The 12,527-nt window shown below is 41.4% G+C and overlaps 1 protein-coding gene across 5 annotated transcripts in view; it reads left to right on the top strand.

Moving 5' to 3' along the window:
• Positions 1-36: 36 nt before the first annotated feature.
• The window catches only part of Apba1 (amyloid beta precursor protein binding family A member 1), a 245,854-nt gene continuing 233,363 nt past the window's right edge, over positions 37-12,527 (top strand). For 4 of the 5 annotated variants that reach the window (XM_008842742.3, XM_008842743.3, XM_017800528.2 and 1 more), the window contains exon 1: positions 37-233. The gene's annotated coding sequence lies outside the window, so the exon portion shown is untranslated. The remainder of the gene's footprint in view (positions 234-12,527) is intronic. The other variant, XM_008842741.3, reaches the window with a different exon arrangement.

The following is a 12,527-nucleotide window of genomic DNA, read 5'->3' as shown; positions in this document are numbered from 1 at the left end:
GAGGGCGGCGGGCAGGGGGTGGGGCCGCGGCCGGAGGTGCCCGAGCGGCTGCTGAGCCCGAGCCGAGCGGGGCGCGGGCGGCTGCGGTCCAGGCAGCAGCTGCGGCGGCGGGAGAAGATGGTGGCGCTGCAGGCTGGAGCAGCTGGAGCGGAGCTTTATTCCCAGGCTTGGCTCCCTCGTTGTCATTAGCGCCGCCTGCTCCCGCGGGCCCGCGGACCCAGCTGTCAGGCAAGGTACCACCGCCAGGGCGGGCTGGGGATGCGGGGCGCCGACGCCGCCCCTGACGGAGCCCTGGTCTTCGTGGAAGGGTGGTCCTGGCCGCGAGAGGGCTGCGTGGAACAATAGTGCAGGAGAGCCGGGAAGATAGGCGACGTCCGGGGGGCAATGCTTGTAGCCAGCGAGGCTGGGGAAGGGTGTGGAGGGAAGAGATGCCTGGTGTCCGGTGTGTGCTGAGATACTCGGCTTAGGGATCAGCGAGTGGGCCTGATGACAGTCATGGCAGAAGTGTGTGTGTGTGTGTGTGTGTGTGTGTGTGTGTGTGTGTGTACGCGCGCGGGCGCGCACAGGGATGGAGGTGGCAGATCGGAGGTGTAGAGGGATGACATTTCCAGGAATCCCCTCTAGGATCCCTCTCTGGCTGACTCTCCAAGAGAAAGACTAATGATGGAAAAACCGTGAGGTGGGCAGGATGACTTGGTGTGTGAAGTGTGGAGGGAGGCAGTGGGATAAGGCCGGGTTTGTAAAACCCCGTGTAAGTATGTGTAGAGTGCAGTTGTAGCCACGCTCCCCAATCTGCGCCCCACATCCAGCGATCTGCCGGTTCCTGGCTTGATGTCACCAGCTAGCACTGTGGGACAGCGTTTGTTATTTTGACCCTTCAAGTCTGAGTACAGTCTCTGTTCTGCTTCTGCTTGTGGACCGCTGGGTGTACTGATTCTTGCTTCCCCTTTCCCTGATCTCAAGACAGGAATGTGGAAGTAAGCCTGTGGCTTTGGGGCACATGGCAGGGAAACAGGATACTGGTTATACCTTCTGAGATTGCTGGTGTCCCTGCTTCTGAAGGGACCTTCTCTTTCCTAACACTTGCCAGCCCTTACTCCATACCGATCTTGAACTGCCTGACTCTGCAATTTCTATTGTTTATCTCGTATCTAACCTAGAGAGAAGGGTGTTTAATGGTCACCTTCCGCTTCCTTCCCACAACTTTCACTCTAGACCTCTTTTTGCATTTAAACACTGAAAACCTTTGGCTGAAGGGTGGGTAGTCTTTGTGTTGCTTCTTTTGGAATGAACTCTAGAGGTGTGTGGTGGAGGTGCTTTAAAAGTAAAAGGATAGATTGGGGGTGGGTAATACAGCGGAAGAAGACTACGCTAAAAAGCATCTGCTGTCCCCTTGGGTGCTTTTCCTTGGGAAATGGGATACTTTATTTTTCCTGCTGGTAACATCCACTCTCCCAGCTTTCACAAAGGCTGTGGTCCCATGTATCATCTAGGAATTGAAATCATCCCAGACCCAAGGTGATAAGATCTCCGGTCAGGGAAGTTCCTGCCTTCCAACCAGTGCAGCCCACTAGAAGGAAATTTGGCAAATGTGGGGCTCTCAGGCTGTGTCTAGGAACCAGGATATAGAAAAGCATTCAGACTCTATAGATGTTTAATTTTCTCTTAGTAATAAAGATAGGCTTTGTAGGATTGGGGAGAGGGAGGGAGGGAGGGAAAGCTTAGAAAAATATGAAATTACCTAGTAAGCCATTTGATGAACTTTGTGTGTGGGCACGCATGTGTGAGAGACAGTGGGGGGGGGGGGGGGAGGGAGGGAGAGAGAGAGAGAGAGAGAGAGAGAGAGAGAGAGAGAGAGAGAGAGAGACTCATATGTGTTCACTGCAGCTCAATTCCCTGGTGTCAGTATTTCTCCTGCGGCATCTATAGGAGGGTATGTACCTTTATGCTAATATCTTTGTACTTCTTTATAAAACTGTATGACTAGATTATACCTTGGGACATATTTTAGTCATAATATCTTAAATTCTACTGCATTGCCGTCAGAATCCACATGGGCTGCTTGGGTCCTCTTTGAAAAGCCTGTGGTAATCAAGGCTGTACAGACAAATGTACAGTTGACGCCAAGGATTTCTTTTCTTTTTCTTTTTTAACTCATTTTGTTCTTTGGGAAAAGATTGAATGATCCCATGGATACACTGAAAATAACAAAACTAAGGCTATCCACATGTGATTTTTTTTTCTTTCTCATTTATCTTCTTTTAATTAAAGATGACATATGGACCAGGTGCTTTGGAAGCTGTCAACATAAAGTAAATTTCCTCATGGTCTTCAAGTCAAACCTTCTAAAATTTTAATTGAGGTTCTTAAATCTCATCAAAAATTTAAGGTTAGATTTGTAAAAATGATTGTTTGAATTTTAGATCTTTACTCTTTCCTTGGTTCTGTCATATCTCTTTCTGAAGAACATTCTTATAGAATGGAAAAGCCATTCTAAGAAGTTTTTAATTTATTTTTTTAAAGTTGTCATTTCTGTATTTGCAAGTAAAACCAGAGATGTAAATTTCTTACAAGAAAGTTTAAGAACATTGGGAATTACCAAGGTAAATAGCATGATTATAGAAAGAGGAATTACATCGCAGCACAATTGATGACTTGGGAATTAGTTATTTCCTTTCTTATGTAAATGGGATAGTTTTTTTAATACCATGCCTGGCTTTTCTAATGTCTGGCCTAGTGAGGTTAAGGGCACAGTTTGAATCTGTAATTCAGTCTGGTAATGGTTGTACCTTTTGCTGCAGCCTGCAGCAAGCCATTTGTTTTTCATGGATACCTTGTCTTCACTTAAAGTAACATTAATGCTTTTCGCTTCTATTATGGGCCTCTTGAAAAGTTTGTTTTTTCAGAAGACTTGGAAGTAAAAGATATTTGAAAGTTGACCTGCAGGGCCAGAAGGAATACAAAGAAGAAGAAATTGAGAGAACAGCCAGCGGTGAAAACAGACTTGCTTTTTAATAAGTTAGGTAGTGAAGGAGAAGGAAGAGTGATATATCAAAGGAATGGTAGAGCAGAGGAAGGAATGAGTTTAGCACAGGCAACTGAAGCCTACTTTATAAGGCTAGGATATGAACCAATTAGGAGAAAAAGAGATGGAAAATGTATGGAGGAGGCCAAGTTGACAGCTTTCCAGGTGATGGGAGCATACTGGGTAGAGGCATGACTCTTGAGACAAAACATGCAAATGTTGAGGTGGAGAGACGGGCATGCAAAGTCTTTTAGATCAGAAAGGATGAAGGCAGGTTGAGCCTAGGAGCAGAATGATAAAGACTTGTGGCATTGTGGAAATCTAGCAGGGAGTCCATTGGCGTGAGAGAAAACTCACCCAGCAAGGAGGGCCTCTACGTTTGAATTTGTAGTGGAAACAACTAACCCTGTATAATTAGATTTTGACAATCACTTAAGCAGTTTTTGTAATAGTGATCATTTAATATTGCTAAATTCAGTGGTTTGTCTGTCCCTTAATCTCTATGAAAAGAATTTTTACCTTTAAAATGTCTGAATAACAATCTCCACTTAAAGGATTTTCCATGAGTACTTTCTCTATGGAAATCTCTGAACTAAATAAATAAAGCTTGTAATAAAATAATGGAGGAAAAACAACGATTTTTAAAAGGTGAGCTTTTCTTAAATCTATTATATCAAGATATGGCTTTTACATTGACAGGTAAAGATGACTTTTCAAAACTCAAATATAGCACTTTGCCCAACACCACACCCATCACAAGTAGTCAATGCATTTTGGCCATATGAGCAATTTGTTCTAGTAAGTTAGGCATAGTATCTGAAATCTGAAATCTCAGAATTTCTTATTATTATACAATGGACATTTAGTGTGTTATATTCTGTGTCCTGTAAAAGTTTATAGTGATATAAAGTTATGTTGTATATTTATACTGCTACATGTACACCCTTACATCTTGGAAAACATCTTGGAAAATATGTACACCCTTACATCTTACATCTTGGAAAACAAGCATTTTGTTTCAACAAAAGAACAGTGTATTCTTTAGACCTTGAATGTGATGATTCCAGATAAGATTGTGAGATTTCAATGGCAGTGAATGATAATTTTGAAGTTTAATGATAATTTTTTTTTGTTATTTTAACAGATATTTATTGAATACCTTCCCTGGGCCAGACAATAGCCTAGTTGCAAGGAATACAGAGGCAGGAGAGGTTAGTCAGTGGGAGTCCCTCGCATACACAACTTTCAATGGGAGAAGACTAAAAAGAAAGAAATAAGCAAGTACCATTATATTTCAAGTGGTTAGTGATATGAAGAAGAATAAAACAGGAAGAGGGCATAGGGAGATGGCTTAGCATTAAAGCACTCAGCAGTTAAGAGTACTGGCTGCTCTTGCAGAGAACCTGGGTTTGATTCCCAGCACCCCCATGGTGGCTAACAACTGTCCATAACTCCAGTTCCAGGGGATCCAACACCCTCTTCTCACCTCCACGGGCATTGCATGACATGGGTACACTTACATACATGCAGGCAATGCACTCATACACATAAAATAAAATTAATAATAAAAAAGTTTGAAAGACACTCACTGTGAAAGCATGAGGTCTGGAGTTCAAATCCCCAAAGCTCACATAAATGCCAGGTGGGTGTGGTGGCCCACCTGTAATTCCAACCCCAGAAGACAGAGACAGGGAATCCTCAGAGCAACCAGAGAGACAAGCCATATTGGTGAGCTCTGGGTTTGATTAAAAGACCCTACCTCAAAAGAAAAAGGTGGAAGAGCAATTGAAGAAGATTCCTGACATCAACCCCCGGCCTCCACATGCATGCACATACACTTGCATGCATGCTCTGTGCACACATGAAAACACATACATGTACACATACATCATACACAAACACATGAAAAGAAGAAAAAGGGGCATGCACATACACTTGCATGCATGCTCTGTGCACACATGAAAACACATACATCATACACAAACACATGAAAAGAAGAAAAAGGGAGAAAAAGAGAAAAAAACAGGGAAGCCAGTAGGATGGGATCATGTGGGGCGATGTGATTTTCTATAGGGTGGCCAAAGAAGGCCACAAGCAGAGGGCTTAAGGACATAAAGGAGCGAGCCATACAGATGCTTGAGAGAAGAGCTAGAGGTGAGAACATTCTTGGCAGGACCAAGGGACAGCAGAGACACACCCTTGGGTTCCGTGGCTTTCCTGGATGTGTGGTGTCCTACCTGATCATGGGAACATCCACTTAGAGAGGCATCTGTTTTGCCTTTCAGTATTGAATATGTCACCCACAGTATTGAATCTGTCTCATGCCCCATTTTGGAATGTTCTCGAAGCTAGAACTCTGTTTTGTTTTTTTTGTTTGTTTGTTTTTTTGTTTTTTTTTTCAATCTAGCTAGAGCCTTTAACACACAGGAAAACTCTTTGCATTAACAAGAATTTATTAAATATTCATTGAAAGGAATGGATAAGACACTTCCAATGATTTTCATAGTTCAGGTGTTTTCTGCAAACAGCTGCTTTCCGAAAGAGGACACCAAATTACCAAATGATGCTGAGATTGTATATGCATGTAGACCCTCTATCAAGGACTTGAGTCCAGACAGTTTATTCAGGAGATAAGCCCAAGAAATGCAAGTTGAAAGAGTGAAGAAGGTGAGGCAAGGAGATGAAGCAAGCCAGGACTCACTGATGTAGTCACTTATCGCATTTCAGTCACATGGGTTAGTGAGCAGGTCACCATTGAAGCAACTGACCTGTAGACCACAACTTAGAATTTCTAGATGTGGGAAAACTGGGCTATTTTCCCACCATTTAGCCCACAGGGAGCATTAAGTCCCCAGCATGTTGAGGATACTTGTATTAGCTGCAGCACACTCAGAAGCAGTAAAGAAAACCCCTAGTCAGAGAAACAGAGAGAATGATCTGGCTGGGGGCAGAAGCGGTCAGTCAATCAAAATTGTAGATAAATTCAGAAGTGGCCTGAGGAGACCTGGAACCTCTGTTCCACATGGTATAAAGTTTTTGACAGATTAAGAATTTGGAGAAGCAAGTATCTTTTTAAAAAGTTTGTTTTGAGACAGAGTCTCCCTGTAGCCATAGCTGACCTGGAACTCACTATGTAGACCAGGCTAGCCTCAATCTCACAGAGATGCACCTGCCTCTGCCTCCCAAGTGCTGGGATTAAAGACATATGCCACCACAACTAGCTAGTATTTAAATTATTTATTTATTGTTATTTTATATCTAGGAGTGATTTGTTTGTATGCATGTAAGTGCACTACATGCATGCAATGCCCATAGAGGTCAGAAGAGGGCATCAGATGCCTTGGAACTGGAGTTAAAGACAGTTGCTAGCTGTCAGTGGGAGATGGAAACTGAACCAAGGTCCTCTGCAAGAGTGGCCAGTGCTTTTAATCACTAATTAGCTCTCCAGCACCAATTTTTGGTATTTTAATCTAGGGATTTTAATTCCTGTAACAGCTGCCTATATGTCATTGACTCACAAGCCAGCTCTTCACAATGCTCAGTACCTGAGATGCATATTTCCCTAGGTGCTTATTTGTAAGGTACTCTTGATTTTAAGGTGGCTCTCAATTTTCCAACAAGAAGACTTTTAAAAAGTTTTATGGCAATTTTGAGTGTGTGCTGTTTAGCATTACTGGCAAAAGAGTGCGATGTCTGACTACACTTATGGTATTAATTTACATGTATGTATTTAAAATTATATATAAAAGGTAATAATTTAGAAGTATTACACCTCCTCTCATAGATTATGAAATCATTTCTTGAAATTATTCACATAGTTCTTTGACTGCAGAGTTTATCATGGTTAGATCACTTTTGGTATATTCATTCCCTTCCTTGTGAGAATTTAGTATTGCTTAAGAAAGATGCTGCCCTTGTGAACTAAGTGTTCATTCTCAGAACACAAGAACATCTGTTTCTTCTCCCTATAGGACTACTATGTGTACTGGATAGCTTTAGTGTCAACTTGACACACCTGGGTTGAGGAGGGAGCCTCAATTGGAGAATTGCCTCCATTGGACTGGTCTATGGTCATGTCTGTGGGGCATCTTCTTGATTATTGAGTGATGTGGAAGGGTGGTGCCACCTCTGGAAAAGTGGGCCTATGTTGTATAAGAAAGCAGGTTGAGCATAGGCCAGCAAAGCAGGCCAGTAAGCAGAGTTCCTCCATGGTCTGTGCCCCTACAGGTTCCTGCCCTGCGTTCCTACCTTGGGCCCCCTGATGAACTGTGACCTGGGAGATGTAAGACAAATAAACCCTTTCCTCCCCAAGTTGATAGTGGTTGGAGTGTTTTTTCACAGTAATGCAGAGACAAACAAGAACACCATGTCCCAACCCAGAACTTCCCTATGGCTGGGTAAGGACATCCAGTAGAGGCAATTACAAAGCACCTACCAGGACTAGCTGCTTAAATAGGCATTAACTCTGGCTATCTTTTTTACTCATGCAGCCACTTATGGTATTTCAATCACATGACCTTCAAAAGCAGTCCTATCTTGGATTGACTGAGGTTGTTTCAGACTGTCTCCAAAGAGTTGTCAAGCAGCCTCTAAAACATCTTCCCTTTTTATGCTATCTGCAGTCTTAACAGCTGATCTGTTGTTGACACAGGTTTTTCCCTTTAAAATCAGTCACCATCACATCTGGCGTTAATGAACTGTTTGATTTTCAATTCCTGTTATCTTGCAGGTAATAGGCTTTTTGGTTTCTGACATTCAGAAGAAAGTAATTAAGTGAATGCTCTGCAAAATGTCGAAATTTTGTAAGCACTCAAACATAAAGCAGCTTTCTCTTTCCTAAAATGTACTTTTGGAAAATGGCAGTTTCATTTTATTTCTGTAAATATAAAGTGACCATGGGAAGTTGTCAAGGTATGATTGTGGCAAAGCTATCAAGTTTCTCCAGAAGCTTCTCCCCTTCTGCCCCTAGGTATATCAATTAGAGTGCAGTTAGTGTGAGAAATAGCACTGGTTTGTTTCATAAGGGAGTTGATAGATCATCTCTCCAAATAATATATTAATAAATTTTGTATCTCAAGATCAATTCTGCATTACTAGTAACTACACCAAAAGAAATAGAAAAAGAAATAGAAAATAAATGGGAGGAGAAAAATGATGGACAGGTATTTGGGGTTATCATTAAATATAATGTCTACAATATTTTCCTCACAACCTTGGAAACTTTCCCAGTTCATTAACATCCTGTTGTACGCAGAGATGTGAAGCATTTGTTCTTGCCAAAATGAGTTTCATTTAGTTTATGTTGGATGATTTTTTTTTTTGGTCTTTTTGAGAAAGGGTCTCCCTGTAGCCACAGCTGTCCTGGAACGCACTATGTAGACCAGGCTGGTCTTGAACTCACAGAGATCCTTCTGCCTCTGCCTCCCAAGTGCTGGGATTAAAGGCATGCGCCACCATGCAGGGCTATGTTGGGTTTTTAATGTTATCTCTTGACCCTTAATTTTCAGGTTCTTGCTGCTGTTGACCACATATAATCTTACCTTTATGGGGAAGAAGAGGGTGACTGCTCAGGATTTACACAAGAAGGTGGCTGTGAACCTCTACTGATTAGCCTGAGTAGTCCAAGCTGAAGTCCTGTGGGTTTAATGCTGATCATTGATTATGGATGGCACATTTTTTTCTCTCTGGCTTCTAACTCAGTCATTGTAAACATGGACTTGAAACAGTACTTTCAAGTTCCAAATACCTAAAATGGGCTGACCTGGAGGTAAATGTTTCTAGATAGCTGAACTTTTGAAAGTGATGATCAGCCGCCACACGACTGTTTCGTATGTACTTTTCTCTTGTGCACTTTTCTATAGGCAACAAATAAAGCTATAAATTTTCTTATTTTAATAAACTGGAATGACAAAAGGTATGCATGAGTATCCCCTTTTCCTATAAATAGTAGCACTTTTTTGAGACAGAATCTCACAGTGTTGTTTTAGCTGTCCTTGAACTAGTCATCCTCCTGCCTGAGTCTCCTTCAGTAGCTAGGATTACAGGCACACCAAGCCAGACCAATTTTAGTGTATCTTAATGTAATGGAAACTCTTAATGGAAGACTTAAAGCAATTCCATCTAACAGGAATAATCACCTCCCAACTTTTCTATTCAGTGACTCATGATTATTATACTAGACTTTGCTGAAGTCGTTTATAACACTCTGTTGCCGTGGCTTTTGCATGGTTTGTTTGTTTGTTTGTTTACCATGGCTCTTAGCAAGAACATAATTTATGAGCTATCATAGCACCATAGATGAGTATGTAATCATACACATACACACCACTGGACAAGTAATGTAACAATATCTGTCTTTTGTTATGTGTGGTGTACTAACGTTTTCTGCACTATTTCTATTTTTTCGTGTTTGACAAAACACTAAACTGACTTTAGTACTAATGGGTCCTGACATGCAGTGTAAAACACATGGCTCCATTGTATTAAATCTGTCAGAAGAGTGCTTATTTTCCTATAATATGAAATCATTTCACGTCAGAAAGGTTTTCTCCCATTTGTTTCAAATCATTAGCATATCTGGATATTTGGGGTGTGGGCATAGATGTCACAATACTCATAAAGGGAAATTTTGTTTTGGAGTTTACATTTTATTTCCAAAAGAAGAAATTATTAGTGTGGAAAATGGTCCCTAAATCTGGTGGCTTCCTGGGAGTGTGACCCCCTGAGATTGTGGCACCTGGCAGAGTGGCTTCCTCACAGTGGGATCCTCTCTCTTCATGGCTCTTCCTTGACCCTCTACTGCACTCTCACTCTCCCTTCCTGCTTCTAATTGTAAAATAGTTTTTATATCTACTTGTCTTCCAAATGACTTGGAAATATAAGAATCTTTTGACCTGAGCTGACGCTTGGGGGATTTTGTTCTGATAGAGCTAGAAGTTGTTCCACAGATGGAAGGTTTACATAGTGCTGGGCTGGACAGAAGCCTAATTTAATCAATTTCACTCTCTCTCTCTCTCTCTCTCTCTCTCTCTCTCTCTCTCTCTGGCAAGCACTCTACTGGCTTGAGCCTATGTTCAAGTCTGATGAAATCCTTTATGTCTCTCTAGTTGTGTAGTTTAAGTACACAGTGAATTCTTTTCTACAAGCTCAGTTTGTTCCCAGTGACAAATTAGTATTAAGGAGTGTCAAGTGTTAAGAATTATACACCATCCACATGCCCAACTCATATGCTTCTCATAATGATCTTAGAACTCTTCGGAACTACATCAACAGAACATTTATATCTGAAACAGAACTGAGACCCCCCCCCAGTAGTTTTCTCAAGGACAAGAGGAATTTCCTGATGTCAGGGATAGGAATGATTGACTCCAAATATCTCCTTCTCCCAAAGTCTCCTTTGTCTTTGTATCCTCATAACAGTCTCTCACCTGATCTTCCCATGCTGGACTCTTTATGATTCCCTCATCGTGTGTGTGTGTGTGTGTGTGTGTGTGTGTGTGTGTATTGTACAGACATCTCTCTAGTCTGGATACTATGGACTGGATGAGACTCAGGATGAGTCAGAATATGGTACCTCTATAATAAGTTGCTAACAATGAACAGGGTACAAATGAGGCTGGGCCTCAGCTTCCTCAGTGTGGAAGCAAAATGATAAGACCTAACCTTCCTTTAGCTTCCCACACTGCCACTGGTGGAGACCTAAAAGGCTAAAGAAAAGTACAGTAGAGGGACCATATCCTTTATGATGATGCTGGTCCAGAAAGGACTCCTTACCCCTCGTCTTTAGCATCATCTTCTATACCAGCAGTTGACAAGCTTTTCTGTTAAGAATCAGATAGTTAATAGGTTTTGTGGACTGCATGGTCTCTGTCACAACTTCTTAACTTTGCTCCTGTAATGCAAAAGCAGCTGAAGACACTGTGTAGGCCAGTGAGCATGGCTGATTCCTGATACGTGTATTTATGGATGCTGGAAGTTGAATTTCATAAGATTTTCACATCATAAAATTTTAACTGCTCTTGATCTTTTCAGCTATCTAGAAACAAAAACTTATTTTTTTAGTTCCTAAGCAGTATGGTCTCAGGCAATAGTAGGTTTGTCCCACAGACCTTACTTTGCCGACCCATGGTCCAAGTTTGAATAGCACTTTGTTCCACATGGAGTCCATTGGATAAGGACCACCTTCTCCATCTGCACACACAATGTGTCCACACACACACGTTTCCTATGCACTAAATGAGTTTTAATAGAATGAATAGAGGAAAGAGAATCTTGCTTGTCTCTTCATCCTGTTTTCCCATCTTCGAAAGGAATTCTGCCTGTTCTCTAATAAACCTTTGGGAGTGATTGAGTTAACATTTTGTGATTAAACTTCAGGGCTTTGAGATTCATGCCTTAAAGTTTTGCCCCCTCTGCTATATACCATAAAAGGAAAAAAAGGTCAGGGAAGAAAGAAGGAAAAACAGACAGACAAAACAAAATCAACATTTCATCATGAAAGGGGCTTGTCCAGGGTAACAGCAGTGGCCAAATGCTTTGCTCCTGTCCCTTGGGCTTTCTGTCACTGCCAGGAACTCTGAACAGGCTGCTGTGCTTCTCTGGTCAGCAGCTCTGCTTTTGAGTGTGCGTTCCTCAAAATTGAACACAGGACCAGAACTCTGCACTGGTTACATACAAATAGAACCAAATAGAATGTACTTTCCTTTTGTGTGCCTGGAGGAATGAGACACATATGCTCTCTGAAGAGGGAAGTCTTGTATAAAGTTTCTGCCTGACTTAGAAGTTCAAGCATTGAAGTTGGATTATTAGGAAATACATAAAATTTAGCTTGTCTTCTCAAAATGTGTGCAGAAACTGGATGATCTCTCTCTCTCTCTCTCTCTCTCTCTCTCTCTCTCTCTCTCTCTCTCTGTGTGTGTGTGTGTGTGTGTGTATTTCCAATATTCTGTGGTAAAACAGATGCTTCCAGCTTATGATGAGCTTATGCCCTGATATAAATTGTAAAATCTTAAGTAGAAGATGCATTCAATACACTTAATGTACTGAACACCCTGGTTTAGTAATGCTGTGCACTGTAGAACATCAGCTGCTTGCCCTCGTAATCTTGTCTGACTGGGAGCTTCAGCTCCTTGCTACTTCCAGCACCCTGAGAGTCTGATATCCACATTGCCACCTAAGAAAAGATCAAAATTCTTAATTTTAAAAGTATGCTTTCTACCAAATGGATATAAATTTCATACCATCAAAAAGTCAAAGAAATTATAAATCTAGCTATTGTAACTCAGAGACCATATACATATAACTCCATAATAAGGAATTTGTGAGTTGCATGTGTGTAGTTAAGGGATTAGAAGAAAGAGATATACTAAATAATTGGGAACAAAATCATTAATAGTATATATTCTCCATTAAAATTTATCAAGGAAAGGAACAATTAAGTCAGCTTTCAAGTAACTTAACTCTCTTAGCCTGCCAAAACACTAATTTGCTATAACTTGGAAAA

The sequence above is a fragment of the Nannospalax galili genome, unplaced genomic scaffold (assembly GCF_000622305.1).
Source record: "Nannospalax galili isolate Female #2095 unplaced genomic scaffold, S.galili_v1.0 scaffold761, whole genome shotgun sequence".
Classification (NCBI taxonomy): Eukaryota; Metazoa; Chordata; class Mammalia; order Rodentia; family Spalacidae; genus Nannospalax; species Nannospalax galili.
Note: the sequence above shows the minus strand (reverse complement) of the source record. Positions and strands in the feature narration are given on the sequence as shown.